The sequence below is a fragment of the Pteropus alecto genome, unplaced genomic scaffold (assembly GCF_000325575.1).
Source record: "Pteropus alecto unplaced genomic scaffold, ASM32557v1 scaffold68, whole genome shotgun sequence".
Lineage (NCBI taxonomy): Eukaryota > Metazoa > Chordata > Mammalia > Chiroptera > Pteropodidae > Pteropus > Pteropus alecto.
In genome coordinates, this window is record NW_006441386.1 from 2,595,618 (window position 1) to 2,618,860 (window position 23,243).

A 23,243-nucleotide genomic window follows, 5' to 3' on the forward strand; every position below is an offset into this window, starting at 1 on the left:
ATATTTATGTTGCAAAATAGACTATTAACCAAAACTGCTGCAAGAGACAAAGAAGGACATTACATGATGATAAAACGCTCAATTCATCAGGAAAATATATTTATAAATATAGACCTACCTAAACTCAGAGTGCCCACATATATAAAACAATCACATAATTGAAGGGAAAAATATACAGTAATGAAATTATAGTAGAAAATTTCAATGTCCCATTTTTAATAATGGATAGACAATAAAACAGAAGATTGAAAAGGAAACAAAGAACTTAAATTACGCCATAGAACAATTAAATCTAACATATATACAGAACACTTCACAAAACAGCAGCAGAATACAAGTTATTCTCAAGAACACATGAAATATTCTCTGGGAGAGATTATATTCAAGACCATAAAAAAAAAGTCTTAACAAATTTAAGACTATTGAAATCACATCGAGTATTTTTGCTCACAATTAAATGATACTAGAAATCAATAGCTAAGTTCAATGCCCATGGATACAAATCAAACAAACCTTACAAACCAATGCCCATGGATACAAAACAAACTTCAGGCCATAGAATAAACTTCAACAATTTAAAGAAATTAGAAACATACGTAGTATTGTTCTCTTACTATAATTAAATCAGACTATAAATAAATAAGAGATAAAAAAGAAAATCTATAAACACTTGAAAACTAAGCAATACACTTGTAAATAACGTATTGGTCAAAAAGAAAGTCTCAAAGGAAATTTAAAAATACATTGAACTTAATAAAAATAAAAATACAACAAATCCAAATTTGTGGACACAACTAAAGTCATACTGAGAGGGACTTTCATAGCATGAAATGCATATATTAGAAAAAAGGAAAAGTCTAAAATCAATACTCTAAGTTCATACCACAAGAACATTGGAAAAATAAAAAAATATACTCGAAGCAAGCAGAAGAAAAGAAATAATTAAGAAAATAGCACAAATCAATGAAACTGAAACAGAAGAGCAACAGAAAAACTCCATAAAACAAAAAGCTGATTCTTTAGTAAAACTCAATAAAATTGGCAAAATTCTAGTGAAACTGACAAAGAGAAAGAGAATAAAGAGACGAGTTATTATTATCAGAATAAAACAGGAGGTATCACTACCAAACCTGCAGGCAACAAAAGGATAAGATAATAGTACAAACAAGTCTCTACACATAAATTTGACAACTTAGATTAAATGCATCACTTCCTCAAAAACAAAAACGAAAAACACTATTGCAACTCACCTAATATGAAAGAGATCATTTTAATAGCTGTATAAAAATTAATAAAATTGAATTTATAGATTAAAGACCTACAAAAAAAATGAAGTTTGTCTCACATGGTTTCACTGTAGAATTCAACAAAAAAAAGAATTGACACTATATTTACAAAATCACTCCAGAAAATAGAAAAAATTCCCAATTAATTTTATAAAGTTATTATTACTCTGATATTAAAACCAGAAAAAGAAAGTACAAAATGACTGGTATATATTTATATCTATCATGAATGTCAGAAATCCCTAACATAATATTAGCAAATAGAATTCAACAAATGTAAAACAAATCGCACATGATGACCAAGTGAGGTTTATTCCAGAAATGCAAGTTGAGTTCAATATCTGAAAATCAATCAATTAAACCCAATAAAATATTAATAAGTCAAAAAAGAAAAATCACATGGTCATATCTATCAGTGCAGAAAAAACATTTGACAAAATCTAAAAACCATCCATGATTAAAACCCTCAGAAAAATAGATATAGAACGGAACTTCTTCAATTTGAATGAAGAGTATTGTCTTAGCCTGCAAGTGCAATCATAACAAAGTACCGCAGACTGGGTGGCTTAAAGAAAAGAAATTTGTCTCACAGTTATAGAGGCTGGAAATCCAAGATCAAATTGTTGACAGGTTTGTTTTCTCCTGACACCTCTCTCCTTGCTTTACAGTTGGCTGCCTTCTTGCTATATATTCACAAGTCCTTTTCTCTGTGCTTATGTACCCCTGGCTGTCTGAATTCCTCTTTTATCAGGACACCAGTCCTCATTTCCAAATACAGTCACATTGAAGGGCTTAAACACATGAATTTGGAGTGAACACAATTCAGTTCATAATAAGTATCTACAAAAAAATGTACAGCTAACATTATACTTAATGGTGAAAGACTGATGCTTTCCCCTTAAGATGGAGAACAAAGCCAAGGATGTTCACTTTAACCACTCCTATTTGATATAGTGTGAGATGTTCTAGGCAGCATAATACACAAGAAGAAGAAATGAAAGGCAAACAGATTAGGGGAAAAAAGAAAGAAGTTTATGTAGAAAAATCCCAAAGATTTTACACATGTACACGCAAAATAATTTCAGCAAGATTTTTTGTAGATATAAACACTATTATTCTAAAATTTATGGGACAAAGACATCATCAAAATGTTGAAATAGGTATTGTCTGCCTTCAAAGTACCAATTTTGACACTCACGCATAGACAAAATTGCCTTTGTGGATGTCCTAGAATCCAGCATAGAAGATCCAGCACATAGATGGAGGAAAAACTCTGTGTGATTAGATGCATTGAAAAGGGTAAAAAATATATTTTACTTTGTCAACATCACTCTTTTTCCAAGGTGGCACAGGTCAGTGCCTGAAAGACCTTTACAACCCATGATATCTCCCACAGGGGAAGTGAGAGTATATGAGTGCCAAGCATCTCCAGCTATGCAAGATGCTGCCAAAGAAATTTACTTCTTTCTTATCTCATCCGGAATAATGAAGTATGCTACACAAGGCAGGGGCAGGAAGTAGCTAGGAGAAGAGCAGCCAGGGCTCATAGGGGATACCAAAGTTATATAGATCCTACTAGCCACATCAAGGACTCTCTCAGGAAGTCAGCCCAAAAGCCACTGGGGATACCTTGCCTGAGGATTCCCCCCACTGGCCCATGGGCACCCCCAACACTCCATGTGCCTCACCCACATACACACACACACACCCACTAAATGGCCAGCTCCCTGTGCATTCCCAAGGGCAGTGAGAGCAAGCTGGTGCAGGTAGCTAGTGATTATGTGCAGAAAGCTGTCCCAAATCTGCAGGATAGAGAGAAAACACACAAACTTGAGTATTCAGCATTCCTCTAGGGAAAGCAAATAGGAAAATATCAGCACCCAACCTGCCTTGCAGGATTAAAAGAAGGCAAATGATCTTAAGAACTCATTTCCAAAAGGGAACAAGAAGGTGTATCTGTAGAAAATATCTGGAAAAAAAAAACTTAGAATCCCTAGCAGGACTTAAGGAAGGTAATTCTCTCCTAAAGTCAGCAAGTATATATTGGAGGAGGTGACTGCAATGTGAAGACAGAAACACAAAACTTCAAAACATGTGAAAAATCAAGGAAACACCACACCACCTATAGAACACGATAATTTTTCAGTAAATTACAACAGAGAAATGTAGATCTGTGATTTTCTCAACAAAAAATTGAAAATACAGTTGATCCTTAAACAATGTGAGAGTTAGGTACACTGACACTACCATCCGAACACACATTTGGAAATCTGTGTATAATTTTTTTACTCACACAGAACTTAACTACTAATAGCCTACTCTTGACTGGAAGCTTTACTGATAACATAGTCAATTAACATATATTGGGTATGTTATATGTATTATACACTGTATTCTTATAATAAAGCAAGCTAGAGAAATGAAATTTTATTAAGAAAATCACAAGAGAAAACACATGTACAGTATTTTGGGGGAGAAAAATCACATAAAGTGGACATGCACAATTCAAAACCGTATCGTTCAAGTGTCAACTGTAGTTGTTTCAAGGAAGCTCAGTGAGCTCCAAAAAATAAAAAAATTAAAAAAAAGAGTGACTGTTCAACAAATTAATGAGAACAATATACACAAACACACAAAAAAGGAGAAGTTTAACAGAGAGATAGAAATCTTAGAAAGAGAACCAAAGAGAAATTCTGGAGCTGAAGAACACAATGAATGAAATTTTTAAAAAAAAAAATATAATTTAGAATGTCAAATGCAGACTTGATCAAGCAGAACGAAAACTCCAGATCCTTTAAAATTATTCAGTCAGCAGAGAACATAGGGAAAAACATTAAAAAGAGTGAGCAAAACCTCTGTGAACCAAAGGATATCAAGGACAGAAACAATTTATGCTTTATTAAGGTATGAGAAGTTGCAGAGAGGAAGAAGACAGAAAATGTTTCTAAAGAAATAATGGCTGAGAACTTCCCTAATCTGAGTAGAGGTTTGTATTTCCAAGATTATAAAGCTCATAGGCCTCCAAAAATTTTCAACTCAAAAAGATCTTCCCCAAGATACTTTACAATAAAGCTGTCTAAATTCCAAGAGAATTTAAAAAGCAGTAAGAAAAAATTTTTCTCACATACAAGGGGACTCCCAAAAGGCTATGAGCACATTTCTTGGCAGAAACCTTGGAGGTCAGGAGTGAGAGGGATGATATATTCAAGTGTGAAAGAAAAAAATTACTGTCAAACAAGAATACAATACCCAGCAAAACTGTCCTTCAGGAATAAAGCAATCCTGACAAAGAATAACAAAGCCAGAGGCATCTCACTTCCTGGTTTCAAACTAAACTACAAAGCTATAGTAATCAAAGCAGTATGATACTGGCATAAAAAACAAGCTTGTAGACCAATGAAACTGAATGGAGAGCCCAAAACTAAACCCATGCATATATGGTCAACTAATATTTGACAAGGGAGCCAAGAATACTCATTGAAGACAGGGTAGTTTATTTAATAAATCATGCTGAGAAATCTAGATATTTATAAGCAAAAGAATGAAATTGGACCTCTATCTTAAAGCACTCATAAAAAGTAACTCAAGATAGATTAAAGATTTAAATGTTAAGACTTGAAACCATAAAACTCCTAGAAGAAAACATTGGGAAATCTCCTTGACATTGATCTTAACAGTGATTTTTTTTTGATATGACACCTAAAGCACAAGCAATAAAAGCAAAAATAAACAAGTGAAACTATATCAAACTGAAAACCTTCTGCACAGTAAAAGAAACAATCAACAAAATGAAAATGAAACCTATGGAATTGCAGAAAACATTTGAAAATCGTATACTTGATAAGGGACTAATACCTAAAATATATAAGGAACTCATACAAGTCAATATCCAATCATCATCATCACCATCATCATCATCACCATCCAATTAAAAATAGATAGAGCACCTGAATAGACCTTTTTCCAAAGAAGACATACAGTCAACGGGTACATGAAAAGATGCTGAACATCACTAACCATGAGGGAAATACAAATCCAAACCACAGCTTGATATCACTTCACACCTGTTTGAATGGCTTTCATCAAAAAACAAGAAAGACAGAAAGAAAGACAGACAGAAAGGAAGGAAGGAAGGAAGGAAGGAAGAAAGAAAGAAAGAAAGAAAGAAAGAAAGAAAGAAAGAAAGAAAGAAAGAAAGAAAGAAAGAAAGAAAGAAACATTGGTGAGGATGTGGAGAAAAGAGAACCCTTGCACGCTGTTGGTGGAAATGTAAATTGGTACAGCCACAATGGAAAACAATATGCAAGTTCCTCGAAAAATTAAAAATAGAACTATCATATGATCCAGCAATCGCACTTCTGGGTATGTAATCAAAGGAAATGAAATCACTATCTTGAAGGGATATCTGTACCCCTGTGTTCATTGCAGCATTACCCTAATAGCCAAGATGTGGAAGCAACAGAAATGTTCACCAGTGGATGAATGAATAAAGAAAACATGAGATCCACGCATGCACATACATGCAATTGATATTCCACAAAATATTTATTCAGCCTCAAAAAGGAAGGAAATTCTACCAACTCTGACAACATAGGTGGACCTTGAGGGCATTTATGCTAAGTAAAACAAGATGGGGAAAGATAAACACTGTATAATCTCAATGTGGAATCTAAAAAAGCTGAATTCATAGAAATAGAGAGTAGAATGGCAGCTGCCAGGGATCGGGCATGGGAGAAATAGGAAGATGTTAGTCTGAGAGTACAAAACCCAGCTATGGGATAAATAAAATCTGGGGCTCTAATGTACATCATGATAATTATAATAAACAGCACTGTATTATATACTTGAAAGTCATTAAGAGAGAAGATTTTAAATGTTGTCACTACACACAAAAATATTATAATTATGTGAGGGGATAAATGTGCTAACTTTATTGTGCTAATCATTTTGCAATACATACATATATCAAATCATCTTGTTGTATACCTTAAACTTACACAATGTTATATGTCAGTTATATCTCAATAAAGCTTTAAAGAATAAGGAAAAATAAAAGATGGAAATTAAAATAGCACAAGTGATAGAAAAAAATCATGCAAGTGTAGATCACTGTGAAAAGATGGCAGATGAAACACATGCATATAATTGTACTAATTCTGAAAACCTTAGTAAAAGTACATAAAAAATGTTTTCAGATAAAAGCTAATAGTATACTAGACACACATTCCAGCAGGATCCCAAATGGTTAAATGTTAAATCAATATTCAGCTAACACCAAATGGAACTATTATATAACAAACTTTTGTCATACAAGAATAAATATAAAATTTAATTTTAAAATAATAAAATTTATAAAGAAGGCTAAGATAACTAGAAAAACTAGAACAATTTTGAAAAAGAAGAATAAAATGGGAGATATCTATCTATCTGTTTTCAAGACTTTTTATTAAGCTACAATAATTAAGACTGGTAGTGGCAGAGGGATAGACATATAGATTAATGCAACAGAATAGAGAACAATAAATAGACCCACACGAACATGCTTAACTAATTTTTGACAAATATGCAAAACCAGTTCAATAAAGAAAAGGTAAAGATCTTAATAAGTGGTGCAAAGCAAGTAGCTATCCATAGTTAAAAATAAACCTCCACCAGAGTCTCACACCTTGTTCAAAAATTAACTCAAAATGGATCACAAACTTAAGTGTAAAATTTAAACCTATAAAAGTTTTATAAAACTTAAAAACTTAAAACTATAAAAGGGGGGGAAGGAGAAAATCTTCAGAATCTAGGGCTAGGCAGAAAATCCTTAGACTTGATACCAAAGGCACAATCCATAAAAGGAAAAATTGATAAATTAAACCTGAACAAAATAAAAAAACTTTTGCTCTGTGAAGGATCATGTTAAGAAAATGAAAAGACAAACTACAGTCTGGGAGCAAATATTTCCAAAATACATATTTGACAAAGGAATAGTATCCAGAATATATAAAGAACCCCCAAACCTCAACAATAAATAAATCTAACAATCCAATTAGGAAGCGGACAAAAGACATGAACAGCCAGTTCATTGAAGAGGATTTAAAGATGGCAAATGATTACATGAAAAGATGTTCAATATCATTAGTAGCTAAAGAAACACATATTTAAATCCCAATGAGATATCACTATACGCACATCAAAATGGGTAAAATAAAAAATAGTGACAATGACAAATATTGGTGAGAATGAGGAGAAGTTGAGTCATTCATACATTGCTGATAGGAATGCAAAATGGTACAGCCACTCTGGAAAAGTCTGTGCTTTATTAATAACTAAACATACAACTACCATATGTCCCAGCAATTACACTTCTAGGCATTTATCCAGAAGTATGGAGACGTGTCCACACAAAAACCTAGATATAAATGTTTATAGCAGCTTTATTAATAAAACTAGAAACAACCCAAATGTCCTTCAATGGTTAAACAAACTGTAGTACAACAATACCATAGAATTCTACTCAACAATAACAAAAAACAAATCACTGATACAGGCAACAACCTGTACAAATCAACAGAGAATTCTACTGAGGAGAAAAGTCCATCTCCAAAAGGTTATATACCACATAACTCCATTTACATAACATTCTTAAAATAACAAAATTTTAGAAATGAAGAACAGATTAATGGTTATCAAAGGTAAAGAATGGGGTGAGGGCAGAACCAAAGTGGGTGTGGCTATAAAAGACAACATAATGGAACACTGATGATGGAGATGTTATGTATCTTGACTGTTTCAATGTCAGTTCCTGGTTATGATATTGTAGTATTGTTTTGAAAGATATTGGGGAAACTGAATAAAGGATACACAAGATCTCTCTGTATTACACATAATATATTTTTTAAATAGACTCTTTGATACATACTGATTGTCAATTTGTTTTTGTTTATTTTGGAGGGGGAGAAATATCTTAAAGACCTTGTTTATTAGAGCAGTTTTAAGTTCACAGCAAAACTGAGAGGAAAATATAGAATTTCCCATCTCCCCTGTCCCCATACATGCATAGCCTCCCCCATCATCAATATCCCCACCAGAGAGGTCTATTTGCTACAACTGAGGAACTTGCATTGCACATCATCATCACCCAAAGTCTATAGTTTATATTATGTTTCACTCTTGGTGTTGTATGGGCTATGGGTTTGGATAAATGTATAATGGCATGTGTCCATCATTATAGTATCATACAGAATATTTTCACTGCCCTAAAAATCCTCTGTGCTACTCTGTATTATTTTTTACAACTGCATATCAATCTAAAATTATCTCAAAATAACAAATGTAATTAAAAATAAAAGATAATGGAGAGCTCATATGCTATCCAGTATTAGAGAACCAGACCTGGAGGTTCCAAGGCCAGGACGAGGCCTAAAGTCAACCACTGAGAAGGCATCTCAGTTGATGCTGATGCGCCCAGAGCTCTGAGCTTGAACTCCTGAAACCACTAAGGCCAAACCCTGGACACTGCTGAAAAAACTGAAACACTACTGCCCCTGCACAATGAAGTGTCCAACCCCCTTGTAGAATGGACCTTGCACAGTCCTGCTTCTTTGCATCACCAGCTCCCAAGTCAAAGATGGTACAAGTGCACAGACTGGTAGAGTCTGGGTCACGTGCCTATCTGAGCTAAGAGAAAGGCTGAGAACAAGAGTATCTGAAATCCACAGTAGTGGGTTTGCTGCTGACCAAGATTCACAAGATGAGGAGTTCCCTAGACATAGAAAGTGGGTTCAGATGCTGGGTGGCCTTGAACAGTGGCCCATGTCTACCATATCCATCTTTTGTGTCTCTTCTCTTTTGCCACCCCTGACCCTTCACACATTTCCTTCACCCAGCTCAATTCTCCTTGTGCTTTAGGGATACAGGTTAGAGGTCATGTCCTCAAAAAAGCCTTCCCTGACCCACCCTTCCCCGAGGCTGAGTCTTGTTCATATCGTGTGTGATTTTATGTATGGGGTCCATATCATGTCAGCCCTACTAGGCTGTGAGTCTTGAGGACAGAAATCCCATTGGATCCTGCACAGGACCCAAAGCTCAATAAAGGATAGGTAAAAGGGAAAGGAAGTGAAGAGAGGACCCCTCTGCCAGTCAAGGTTGCCTTTCCCAGAAAGAGATTAGCAGACACAGTGCAGAGCAGCCTACTGGGAACAAAGCGGGGCAGGGAAAGGATACCCAAGCATGGAATCTCCAGCCTACCACCTGGGACATGGTGAATGTCTGTGGGGCTGATGGTCACAAACCAATGTCATTGACGTAGTGAGAGAGGAAGCTTCTTCCCAGGCAGAAAAACTTACAGTCATTATAAATATGCTAGAACTGTCAAAAGCCCATGATATATCCTCCACATAAATTACAAATCATAACATGGTTCTATTTGCTCTATGGCAGTGTAAAAACATCTCAGTTTTTCAAAAGATAGAATATTAAAACATATCATTAGTGTATCTACTCTTTTCCTGCCACCCTCTACCAGCCCCCCACCAAAAACAAAACAAAACCCTCTCCCACTCTACATTGAGGCTCAGGTCCCCTCCAAGCAGAGCTGTGGCAGACTTGGCCTGTGCCAGGGAGGGTGCAAGTGGGGACACTTCTCCAGAAATAATGGGGCAGTTTCAGAGCCCAGTCATTCAGAAAATTCTTAAATGGTCCTAGAAGTGAGGCAGGGGACAAGGTGGCCCCATGGGCTAGGTACAGAGCTAGGTACAGAGCACCTCCACAGAGGGCTCCGGGACCTGTGGGGTGAGCACAACTGAGACCCTCAGGTGGATCAGCCTCTCCTGGTTCTGATGGCCTCCAGTCAGTGGGCAGAAGGCAGCAACAGCTCTCCTGTTTGTCTTTCTACTTGGTCTGGTCCGGAGGCAGGAGCTGGCAACCTGCTGTGGCTTCTTTGCATTGTCAATTCCCTGCCTGCTCCAGTGCCCAACAGGCTGTGGGGGTGGGAGGTTTGGAGAAGCATGGCTGAAAGGGAGGCAGTTCCTCCAGTCCTTATTTCACCAGTGCGGGGGAGCCCAGACTTCCAGCAGACTGGTTCTCACCTGGACTTTGAAACCAACATTCCACTTAAATTCCCATTGACAGTTGGCTGAATAACAATGCATTCTACTAAGCCAGGCTAATGGGAATGTAATCTTGCTCTTTCAGAGCTATTGCTCTGTGAAGTGCTTACCAAACATGGTTTTTAAATAGCAAGAGAGCCAAGCTCAAAAGGGGAATTAATGTGTTTAAACCCAGCTGGAAAAGTTCCTCTTTATTCCCAAGGCAGAAACTGGAACTGGAAATCCTCAACTACCCGCTGCGGGCTTGGGGGCTGAGGAGAAGCCAGACACCCCAGAGTATGTCTCAGAGTCAGGTTCCAGCAAGGACACCTGGCAGCCCAGGCCCAAAAGTCTTCCTTCCTGGCCCTAGAGTTCTTCGCTGCAGCCACCTAAAGGCCCTAGACATGTGCTCTATCATCTCTGGACCGAACCAAAGAGAAGGTCAATGTGTGGCACCCGAGTTTATAGAGGAAGGCCTCGGAGGCACTGTGTGTAGAAAAATCACTCTCTGCCTCCTCATGAACCAGAGGCCACCATGGCTGCTGGCTCCACGGTTTAATTTCCAGGACATGTCCAGGCCTTCAGGCTCAAGTCCTTTCAACTGGAGGCTCCAGTTGGCTGTTGGGAGCTGGGGCTGCTCCCTCCCCTTGAGGCTGGCAGTTTGGGTCACACCAGGCTGAGAAGGGCCCAGGGCCAGGCCTGCAGTGGAGAAGCTGCCCTGGCCAGAAGAAAGGGATCAGCTCAGATACTCCTCTCAGCGCCCAAACTCAGTTTTCTTGCAGGACTCCAGACTTCCCAGCCACCAGGGAACTTCCTCAGCTGGAGCTCAAGCCGACTCCACAGCAGCTTCCCTGCTGCAGAGCATGGGACGCGCTGATCAAAACATCTACCACTAACTGCCCATGAATGCCTCAGCTGCAGCAGAGGCCCCCAACTCAGCTCCTTCTTCTAAATCTCTGCTGCTCTTTTCTGTCCATCTCTCAAGTTTCAATCCTTTCTGGGTTCCCCCACCTCCCCAGATGAGAGCCAGACCTCAGCAGGCCCTGAGCATCCCACTATCTCAGCTTTGGGGAAGAGCTGTGCGCTGGGAACGCTGGGATGAGCATGCAGCATTCTTGTCCTAGGGGAAAGTAGAGATTTAGCAGGAGAAAAATCATTGAATTCTTTTGTGTGTCTTAAAACTGGGCAAAATCACCTCCAAATTATGATGGCTTTCAGGCATTTGAGGGAAGAAGAAACTGAATATGTGCTTTTCTAAGTTCTGAGATATTGACTGGGGACTAATGGAGGGATATGGATAATTGGCTAATTGATCAGGTAGTTTATATTCTCAAACAATCACCAGGTTAAGGGCGCCCCCAGCTGGATATGGCCTATTCCCTTGTTAGATCTATTGAAATGTAGTAGGCTGAAGACCCCATTCTGTATGTCATACTGTGTCAGGGGTCCCTGAGACCACTCTCAGGTTTGATATTCCTCCAGAAAGTCTACCAGAATTAAGAAAAGTTATTATATTCTTGGTTATAGTTTATTAGAGCAAAAGGATACAGATTAAAATCAGCAAAAAAAAAAAAGCATGGCACACAGGGCATGAGCTTCCAGTTGTCTTCTCCCAGTGGAGTCATGACAGCACTTAACTCTCCCAGCAACGATGTGGGACAACACATATGAAGTATGGCTAACCAGCAAAGCTCGTTAGAGACTTGGTGTCTGAGGTTTTACTGGGGGTCATGGAGGCATGAAGCACCCACGTAACTGACCTTGGCTATTCAGTCTCTAGCCTCTCTACCACTCAGAGGACAAACTGGTATATATAGTCTGGCCCAGAGGCCCAGGCAAACAAGAGCAATGGTTCACCGCATATCCCATTGTTAGCATAATCTATCCAGTGTGGCCGCAGGCCCCAGGCATGCAAAGATACTCTTATCAGGCAGGATATTACAGTGGCTCAGAAGTTATATCTCCCAGGAGCTAGTCAAGGGCCAGAAGACCTGAGACGTGTAGGGTTTGGGAACCTGAACCTGTTGAGTTAACCCTTTCCCACATGTATGCCGTAACAGCTTTGTATACCAGAAAGATCAGGGGAAAAGAGGATTTCTGATCAATTCGACCCTATTTTTTTTCATCTTTATTGAAAATCCTCTGTCAATTCTCTCTCCCTATATAGACCAGTCGGTTGGCCATACTGAATCATTCCTGCAACACTTGCCAGCCCTAAGGGCTATAATTTTTTTAAAAATCAAACTTTGTTATAGAACAGTTCAGATTTAACAAAAAAAATTGCCAGGATAACACAGAGAGTTCCTAAATACCCTCACACCAGTTTTCCCTATTACTAACATTCTCTTTAGTGTGTTACATTTACTACACTTAAGGAACCAGTATCAATATATTATTAACTAAAGTTTCTGCTTTATTCAGATTTTCTTAGGTTTTTAGCTGACATTCTTTTTCTGTCCCAGGATTGCATCCAGGATACTATATTACATTTAATCGTCATGTCTCCTTAGGCTCCTGTTGGCTGTGACAGTTTCTCAGACTGCCTTGTTTTTGATGCCCTTAATAGTTCTTAAGAATACTGGTCAGTATTTTTCCAAATGTTCCTCAATTGGGATTTGTCTGATATTTTTCTCATAATTAGATCAGCATTGTGGGTTGTTTAGAAAGATCACAGAGATAAAGTGTGATTCTCATCACATCATATCAAGGGTAAATATTATCAACGTAAATTAGCACTGTTGATGTTAAGCTTAATCACCTAGCTGAGGAAATGTTTGTCAAGTTTCTCTATTATAATTACTCTCCCTCTCCCACCCCCTTTCCACACTGTCCTCTTTAGAAGGAAGTCACTATGCACAGCTTACAGCTAAGGAGTGGCAAGTTATGCTTCACCTCCTTGGGGAGAAGCATCTACATAAATTATTTGAAATTCTTCTGTATGGGAGATTTGACTCTTCTTCCCTGTTTATTTTTTATTCAATCATTTACTTATATTGGTATGGACTCAAAGATATTTATACTTGGGTTATAATCCAATACTATTTTTTGTGCTCAAATTGTTTCAGCTTTGGCTCTTTAGTTAGTCTCTATGGCCCTTTGACAGACCCCATTATTATGGGTTGGTTGTTTGCTTGTTTTTAGCACTTCTTTACTTTCTGATAGAATACAATGCTTTAGGCTCATCTTGTATATTTCACGTTCCATAGAATCAGATAATTCTCCAAGGGCTTAACATTGTTAACCTTGCACCTGGTATCTTGAAATTGCAAAACGTTCTATTGAAAAATGCCTTAAGACCACATACTCTACCCCCTCACTTTAAAGATGGGGAAATTGAGGCAGGAATGGTGTCGGTTAGGTAGACGTTGGCCACAGTCACACATTCAGGCCCAATGAAGGTTGGAACTCAGATCTGAGTGTTCTGCTCTCCCACTGTTACATAGTAATGTCCCTCATTAACTGTATTTGCAGAAGTAAAATAAGCAAGCAATTGGGTTGCACTCCAAGATGGTTCTGGGAAATTGCTTTCTGGAATAAATATCTTTAAGAACTTGCTTTCGTATTATTGGTTTTTTTTTCTCCTAAAAGTTGAGGACCGAAATAAAACTTCTGATTAGGAAAGACATCTGGTTAGTGCTGATGCTTTACGAAAGTCTTGCTGGATGTGCTCAAGGCTAGAGCCCTCCTGTTAGCTTATTTAATACTCTGCCTTCTTCCACATAGGCATTTGGTCACGTTTTCTTTTTATAAAGCCATTAAGTATTTGATAATAATCATCCCCACGGATACTGTAAATTTTGTCTTCTTAGGAAAAAAACAGGTTCGTGCATTTTAAACTATATTTACTGCATAATTGGTTTTAGTGCTAAGGAATCCAGGGCAGAAAGTGGATGGGATTTTAGAAGGAAGCGATCCCATGGTCAGGACAACATAGGACAACCAAAGGCACTAGCTTAGAGTCCAAGACAGAAAGACTATCAAAGGATTAATGATGCAGCCAGCTGGACAAGGAAATCTTCCGACCTGAACCATGCATTTGCTTCTTCAAGGAGCCAGCCAAGGATCCTCCTTGGGTCACGCAACATAAACAAGACCCCAGGTAATGTGGCCAATAGGCGTGTGAGTAGTTTAATTAAAATTCTCAACTCTTTGTGCGATGAACATAAAAAGGTCTCATTTTCCCAAATACTGTGCTCTGGAGATTCTCTTTATCTGCTAGATTTCTGTAATGACAGTGTGATTCTACAAGGTATTTTAGTTATCAAAAGGACTTCGTTTGGTTTTTAAGACTTGGTCGTGTTCATTTTAAGACTGCAATTACAAGTCCTATACAAAAACCTTCAAAATCTGCCCTCCTCAACCCCACCCTTCCTCCCCAGCAACTGTGTGTCATTGGCTTTCTCCCCTCCCTTGCTCTTCTCTCCCCTCCCCCTTCTCTCTCTCCGCCTCTGCCTCGTCACCCAGGAGCTACCACACAGCCTCACTCTTGTGGTCCTCTTTCCCAGCAGCTGGCACTTTGGGTAGTGGTGGTATGCTGGGGAAGGTGATTACCAACAAAACCTTCTGCAATAACATCCCTTCTACCCAACGCAAACTCCCGCCATGCCAAATGGTGGTGTGGGAGCACAAGGAATAATTTTTCTCCCACCTTGCTATCTTCTGGCTAGACTAATAATCAGATTAACATGAGACACAGTAACAGGAGAAAATGACCAAAGCGAATAGGTATATGCATGCAGGGGTGCCATGAGAACATGAGATCCAGGGCACATGGTACAGTTGAGGCTTATCTGCCATTCTGGACAAAGGAGAGGGAGGCAGCATTCTGGGGTTTCAAAGGGAAGCAGGCAATTCACAGGTAGATGAGAAAGAGCAAAAATTCTTGCTGGGCCACCCAGAAACAATGGGACACAGAAAGGAGTCCAACAAATAAGCTGTGCTAGATTTTTCCCTGTCTGATGCACTTAATTTATATATGCTAAAGTGAACATTCTAAGGTGAATAAGCTCCCTTCCTTTAAGCAGGTTTTTCTATCTGATTTCCCCTGGGCAAAGGGGGAGGGTCAAAGGTTCTTTCTGAGTGTTTTATTTCTTAATAACCAGCTTATAATCAATATCCCAAAAGGCATATTTTGGGGTGGCAAACTTTGGTCCCCTTCAGTGGGAAAGCAGGTAGCTACCCAACTGCCCCGTCTCTCCCTCCAGCTCCTTTCTCTCTGTCCCAGCAGCAAACAGCTTTCAGACAAGACACCCCAGTGGATTTGGACACGGGAGATTTGAGTTCCCCCCATCTTACAAACAGCCCTGAGATGAATCCCTCATCTTCCACAGAAAAGGGAGGGGCAAGGACGTACCCTCACCACACGGCCTTCTCATACCTTGCCAAGGATAACGGAGTCACTCCATTCTCACTGGCACAGGACTTCCTTTGTCACATCACTTGGGGCAGGAAAAGCTCCTCATCCTGGGCCTGGAGACATTTCAATGGAGATACAGGACACATGTGGACCAAGGCCAGCACAGTGGTTCTCAAAGTGTGGCTCCAGGTCCAGTAGCCTCAGCATTACCTGGGAACTTGATGGAAATGCCATCAAAAATGCCATTTTCAGGTCCCAATCCAGACCTACTGAATCAAAAACTCGGGGGGGTGGGGGTGGAGGGGGGCAGAGGTTTGTGGTTTAACAAGCCATTTGGTGATTGCAACAGAACCCAGGGAAATAGTTTATTTGCTATTACAAAGTTATTACAAAGGATACAAATGAGCAGACAGATGAAGAGATACTTAGGGTGCTAAAGCATGAGAACCACTGCTTCTAGGTGCAAAGTATCTTCCTTTATTTTTTCAGGCATGCCTGTAAGCTTATATGTTCAACTTCTATAGATAGATCGCAACTTCTAAGCAGTTGAAGTGACTTTGCAAGTTCCTACAGCTATTGCCACAGTGCAGGGCACATAAATAAAAACAATTTTTGTCATGCTTCTGACACCAGATATGTGAGTTTTTCCACACCAAGAAATTCTCCAATTCTTGACAGACACCAAGTGTGTCTCCTACAATTTAACTCAATTCTGATAGCAACTGCATGGAGTTAGTACAGAATCGCTCAGGTTAAGGGCTCAGTCTCATAGGACGGCCCCCTGTTAGACACCAATCTCAAGCCCCAGCCACCTGTACTTTCAAACTACTGGCAATGCGTTAGGGGTTCCCATGACCCCCTCTTCAGGTTTGATGATTTGCTAGAGCAGCTCATCCAGCCGAGGGAAATAGTTTATTTGCTATTACAAACTTATTACAAAGGATATTATAAAGGATACAAACGAACAGTCAGATGAAGAGATATTTAGGGTGAGGTCCAGGAGAGGCCCTGGTGTAGGAACTTCTGTCCCTGTGGTGTTGGAGTGTGCTGCCCACTTGGCACATGGATGAATTCTTGTTCAACAATCCAGAAGCTCTGCAGACCCCTTCATTTAGGCTCTTCATGGAAGCTTTATTAGGTAGGCATGATTGATTAAATCATTGTGAATTGACAATTAAGCTAATTTCCAGCCCTTCTTCTTTCTCCAGGGGTTGGGGATTGGAGCTGAAAGGTCCAACCCTCAAATCATGTGGTGGCTCCCTTGCAATCAGACCCCCTCCTTAGGGGCTTTCCAGAAGCATTAAGATAAACACAGACGTGGTTGAAAGGGACTTCTTTTTATGAGTAACAAAAGGCACTCCTTTCACCTTGACCACTCCAGTGCTGTTTCAGGAGCAGGGGAAAAAACTAATATTATTAGAAAAGATGCTGCTATTGCTTTTGTCACTTAAAAAATTACAAAGGTTTTAGGAGCTCTGCCCAGGAGCTGGGGATGAAAACCAAAACATGTGTTTGTTATTATACCACAATGTCACAGCACATTATTGGACCCGACCAAGCTGAGAATCAATGGAACCTCCACCCTTCCCACCAGCTGGCTCTGAAGGGTGGGACAGGACCACCCAACCAACAGAGTATGGGGATGGCTGCCTGAAGAAAAGCAGGAGGCTCTTACAGGAATTTATAAGGAAAGTAACCATGTAAACCAGAACACTGAATAGCCTTTAAATCTGTATTATGGGAAAAGAAAGGAACTTGAGTTTCAGGGCCCCTGATCGGTTTCGCTTCGAGGCACCTGGGGTCTCAGGGTTCCCAGTCTCCTCCCCACCACTCCACAAAGTCATTTCCTTAAAGGAAAACAAAGCAAAACAAACCTTCTTCAAAGCTGTTTCCTAACATGTGAACTGTCCATGTGAACACTGCAGGTGCAAAATTTGGGGATTTACAATGACGCCTACAGCAGAGAAGCTGCTTCTGACAAAACACGTTTTGCTTTGAGGAGCTTGCATCGCCCTCCACTTACCGGAGGCTGTAAGTGGCCGTGTGGTCTGTAAATCATGCAGATGGGGCGGTTTAAACAACAGAAGTTTGTTTTCTCACAGTTCCAGAGGCCGGAAGCCCAGAGCCAGGTGCCACCAGGGTTGGTCTGTTCTGAGGCCTCTCCCCTTGCCTCGTAGCCTGCTGCCTTCTCCCTGTGTCCTCACACAGCCTTTCTCTGGGTGTGCATTCCTGGTTCCTGTCCCTCTTCCTTAAGGACACCAGTCTCACTGGATCGGGGCCCCACCTTATGACCTCATTTAACCTTATTTATTTCTTTAAAGATCCTCTTTCCAAATACAGTCACACTAGGGGTTTGGGGTTCAAACTTTTTTTTGCGGGGTGGTGGGGAGAGGGGACATAATGCAGTCCATAACAGCTATAATGGCAGGGCTCAAACTACCCTGCCTGGCCTCCACCCTGTCTCATAGACCCAGCTTAATGGCCCCGTCTCCTGGTGTCTTCCCTAACCAGGCCTCCCTCCCCTACTCTGAGACATCCCTGTCCTTGTCCTTCATAGCATTTATCATATTATAAACATGTATTTATGTGAGTGAGTGTTCACTTATTGTCTGCCTCTTGAATTAGATGACAGACTTCAGGGGCCATGTCTGCTTTGTTCTCTGCTCTGTTTCCAGCACTGGGCAAAGTGCTTAGCACACAGTAAGTACTCAATAAATACGTTTGAATTAATTAATCAATGCTTACTTGTTTGTTAAAAGAAGCCAGAGTCCATCTCGGCAACATTCAAGTTAGATGTAACTAAAAAACACTAACAGAATTATTTTTAAATCAACAAGAGTACTTTTCCAGTAACCTCAGGGAGTACAGCATCCAGCCAGCCCCATCTCTGTCCCTGACAAATGCCTGAGTGATGAATAGTTTGAGAGAGAGGACTGAGAGTGCGGGATCAATAATTCCATAACTGGATGTTGAAAGCAAAACATCAAAGGATACTCTCAGTTCAGGGTGGGGGTGGGAGATACAGAATTACACAAAGGCACGACTGGGGGAAGTATGAGTGTGCTGTGGGGGACGTGCCACGCCACAGGTTTGTGGCCTCCCTAATGAAGCCAGGTCCCCGTGCAGTCCTGGTGTGTCCACCCGTATGCCCAATTCTTAAACAGGATTAGGTTTGGTCCGCTGTGCACACACCTGGACAGACAGACATGAGCTAATAAGTATTCTTTGTTTTCCACTTAGGCTTTCGATTTTTTCTGTGGCTGCTCCCTGAGTGTATCTCTTGAATATAATCCAGTCAGAGTAATCGCCTTGGCCAATTTCAACCTCAGCACACACGGTACAATTTTCACAACACAGAACAATACTTTTAATTTTCTAGCACAAGCCATTCATTCCCCTGTACCCTTGCTACTAAAAGCATGGTCCGAGAACCAGCAGCTCAGCATCATCAGGAAGTTTAAGAATGCAGAATCCCAGGCCCCACCCCAGAACTACAGAGTAGGAATCTGCATTTTTAATAACATCTCCAGGAGGCTCATTTGCATCTTAAAGTCTGAGAAGCAATAACCTACAGCAACTTCACTGGAAGGCTCCCCAAATGCACTTCTAGGAATGACCACAACATAGGATTCCACCACTACCCTTCAGGAGTGGCCCAGGGCACCAGACTTTATACTCCATATAAACCTCAGAAATGATAGTCTAGGATCTTCGAAATCTGTCTTGTCGGAAAAAGACCCTGGGAGCTTCTTTACAAAAATAATAAAAAGTTTAGATGTTATCTAAATCTCCCATTTTGGAGTTGAAAAATTTGATCCGAGCATCCTGCGTGCTTTGGGATGACACATCAAGGAATGTTGTCCAAAACAACTCTAACTCTACCCAAAATGACTGTGTTTTTAGTTTGTATTCCCCTCACTTCCTTCCTGCCAGTGTCCTCAGATCTCAAGGCTAGTTTGGGGTTTTGAAAAATGAACAATATGGTTAATAAAAAGCAAATGCAATTCTGTGATGTGAATAATGACTTTCACAATCTCAGCCTCTAACAGTTTAGTTTCAGAATACTTTAAAGTGAGAAACCCCTGGGAGTCAGAGGCAGCAGCAATTAGCATGTACATTCTCACAGCTAAGAGTTTCTAAGTGTTTCAGATGGTTGGAGAGATTATATAAAGGGCACAAAGCTGGCAGTTTCCAACCCAGATAGGATCCCAGAGCTGTCTGACTCCTAGTAAATAAAACAGGTTTCCTTGTTCAATTCCCAGGAGTGTGTGTCATTCTCATCACAGAATCCAAATGTAGATCCAAGGACACTATCATGACATAGAAGGTTCAGTGGCTTCCCCAACAGTTGGAAACTTGAGGTCATTAGGGTTTGTACCAAACTGTTTCAGAGTCCTTTGCCAAGTTTATCAAATCAATCACGTCTTGGAAGATTATGTGAAAACAAAGCTGAGGTTGCTGCAAGGTGTTGAGTGTACAGTAGTAATTTGGTTTCTTCTCAGAAACTCTTTGAACCCATTTCTGATTCGTCCCGAGAATACTCGCTGGCGGCACTTGCAGCTGCAGCGTTTACCCTGAGATAACTAGCAAATTACAGTGCTAACCTTACTCCCAAAGTCTGCCACAAAATATCTCACTTTTATTATTATTTTCATATCGCTCCAGTGTATCAATAGTCTTTGGAAACAAATGACATAATTCTATTTACAGCATTCTGTTTCTAGTGGTGGTATTTCCATTTACAAAATACAGTAATTCTTGAAAGCTGAAAACGTCAGATCTTAGGAAACGTAGCATTCCTACACGTGATTTTAACATCGTTCTTGAACAGTTGTTAGCCGAAGATTCAGTTGATGAATCCGATCTTTCCAAAATAGACGATTCTGATGATTTTTCAGATAGTACTTCGGAAGACTATGCAGTCTGGCCTCCATCCAATTCAGAATCTAATGGAAATAGCCCTACATCAGCTGACTTGGGTCGCACTCTGAAATGGTCAACTCATGTCAAAGGTATGACTTTACCGGCACACCTGGCAGAAAAATTGATGCCAATGATACCACTGACCCACTGCAGTATTTTGAACTGTTCTTACTGAGGGATTAGTCTCAAAAATTACCAGTGAAACGAATGCCCAAGCTGTCTGGTTGGCTTCAAAGCCATCTGGTCTGAAAAGATTTTTGCGAATGGGTGAATGGAATTTTGTCCAAAACAACATCGACGAACTGAGAGTCTTTTTTGCAATAATGTTACTTGCAAGGTATTGTGCAGATACCTGAGCTAGAGATGTTTTGGTCAACAATGCCTCTTTTGGATATACCTTATTTCAGGCAAATTATGACTGGTGAAAGATTTTTACTTTTGCTTCTGTGCTTGCATTTTGTCAAAAATTCTTCCATATTTGCTGGTCAATCAAAAGGCCTAGATTTCATTGCAGAAGATCAAATCTGTGTTCCACTTTCTTGTAAATAAGTTTTCAACTGTATATACTCCAAACAGAAACATTGCTGTCGATGAATCACTGATGCTGTTTAACTATGAAGCAGTGCATCCAGACAAAATGAGCACAATTTGGTCTCAAGCTCTATGTACTTTGTGAAAGTCAATGTGTGGAATATGCTTGTTCACACAGGGCCCACTATGAATTTGAAAGATTCAGCTGATGGTCTGAAATTATCAAGCGTTGTTCTTACCTTGGTCAATGATCTTCCGTCTTCCTTGAACACTTTTATACACCTCCCATGCTTTTCAGAGAATTACTTCAAAATAGGACTGATGGGAGTTGGGACAGCTTGTTTGAACAGAAAACAAATGCCAAATGAAAAAAGGGATTGCATGGGTGAAGACTGTAGTCAGATTCTGCAGTGAACTTATGGCACTGAAATGGTGTGACAAGGAGGTGACAATGTTGTCAACATTCCACAGTGATACTGTGATTGGAGTAGACAACAGAAATGGAAAGAAAACTAAGAAGCCATGTGTCATTGTGGATTACAATGAGAATATGGGAGCAGTGGACTCAGCTGATCAGGTGCATACTTCTTATCCAACTGAGCGCAAAAGGCACGAGTTTTGGTGTAAGGAATTCTTTCGCCACCTTCTAAACATTACAGTGCTGCACTCGTACATCTTGTTCAAGAAGGACAATCTGAGCACATGATCAGCATGTAAACTTCAGACTGACATTGATTGCAAGGATGCTGGAAACGCATCACGAGCCAGAGCAGCAATGTCTTCGAGGTCGTCCGTACTCTGATGACGTCACACTTCTTCACCTGTCTGGAAGACATTTCTCCAAGAGCATACCACCAACATCAGGGAAACAAGATCTGACTGCAAAGTTTGTTGTTTACGAAACAACAAGGATGGCAAGAAGATCCGGAAGGAAACGTGATATTTTTGTGTGCAATGTGATGTTCCGCTTTGTGTTGTTCTGTGCTTTAAAATTTACCACTAGGAAAGCAAATTATTAAATACTGATCATCATAAACATTTCTGTTATATTAAGATTAGAGACAAGTTTTGTTTAGCAATAACTCCAAGAACAATTTTTATATTTTATTTTTACATTGAAAACCAGTCAGATTTGCTTCAGCCTCGAAGAATGTGTTTGTGTAAAACTAAATTAATACTGGAAGCGAGCTTTATTTATTTATTTTTTCTAAACAGGAAATGGGTTAATTGTTTTCATCCATGGAGAATGTCAGAAAGCCTCTTGCAAATGAATTGGCGGACTCCAGAGAAAATAACAGTTGAGACACCCTTGAAGAATGTCAGCAGATGTCCCCAAATACAGGCTGAGGAAGAGAGGGGTGTGACGCTGAGACCCTGATGTTCTGCCTAGTCCAATGTCCACTGGAGAGAGCTAAATTGTCCCTTTTGGGGAGCTGGTCTAACTAGTGGTTAAGATCATGGAGCAGACTGCAGCTCCACCAAGTGGTAAACTTGGGAAAGTTACTACAATGGTCTGGGCCTCTGTTTTTTCATCTATAAAATGGGAATTTGAAATACTACATACCTCAGAGGGTTGTTTGAGGATTAGATTAATGAAGCTAAAGTGCTGTGTACAATGCTAGGCACGTAGAAGACATCGACCGATTATTATTATTTCACTAAGAACTTTATTTGTGAGACCTTAAACCTGAGGGGAGAATCTGTTTAATCTGTCCTGGTCTTTGTAGCCCAGAGCCCAGCACATGACAGGGACTTGCTGACGAAGAAAATTCTCCTCAAATGGGGACACAGGACCAGAGGTTACTCTAGATGCAATTGTCCCAATGGTGGATTGTCTTTTAAACACAGAGACGTCAGAGGAAGATAACATGAGGAAGTCTAGAGGAGAGTGCCATTAAAAATAAAATGTATCTGCTAAAACAAGAAGTTTCGAGGAAAGGTTTACAAATTCTGAGTGCAAAGAAGAGGTGAAGACAAAGATGGCCAGAAGTGGACACAGAAGGTCTTGTGTGGCTGATGTGAGCAGAGCCAGAACTCAATGGGGGGAAGTGAGAGGGCAGCTGGGGGTGCCCT

General features: G+C 40.0%; 1 pseudogene; it reads left to right on the forward strand.

The window, feature by feature from the left end:
- Positions 1 to 22,173, forward strand: part of LOC107196154 — an 88,480-nt pseudogene extending 66,307 nt beyond the window's left edge.
- The last annotated feature ends 1,070 nt before the right edge of the window (positions 22,174 to 23,243 follow it).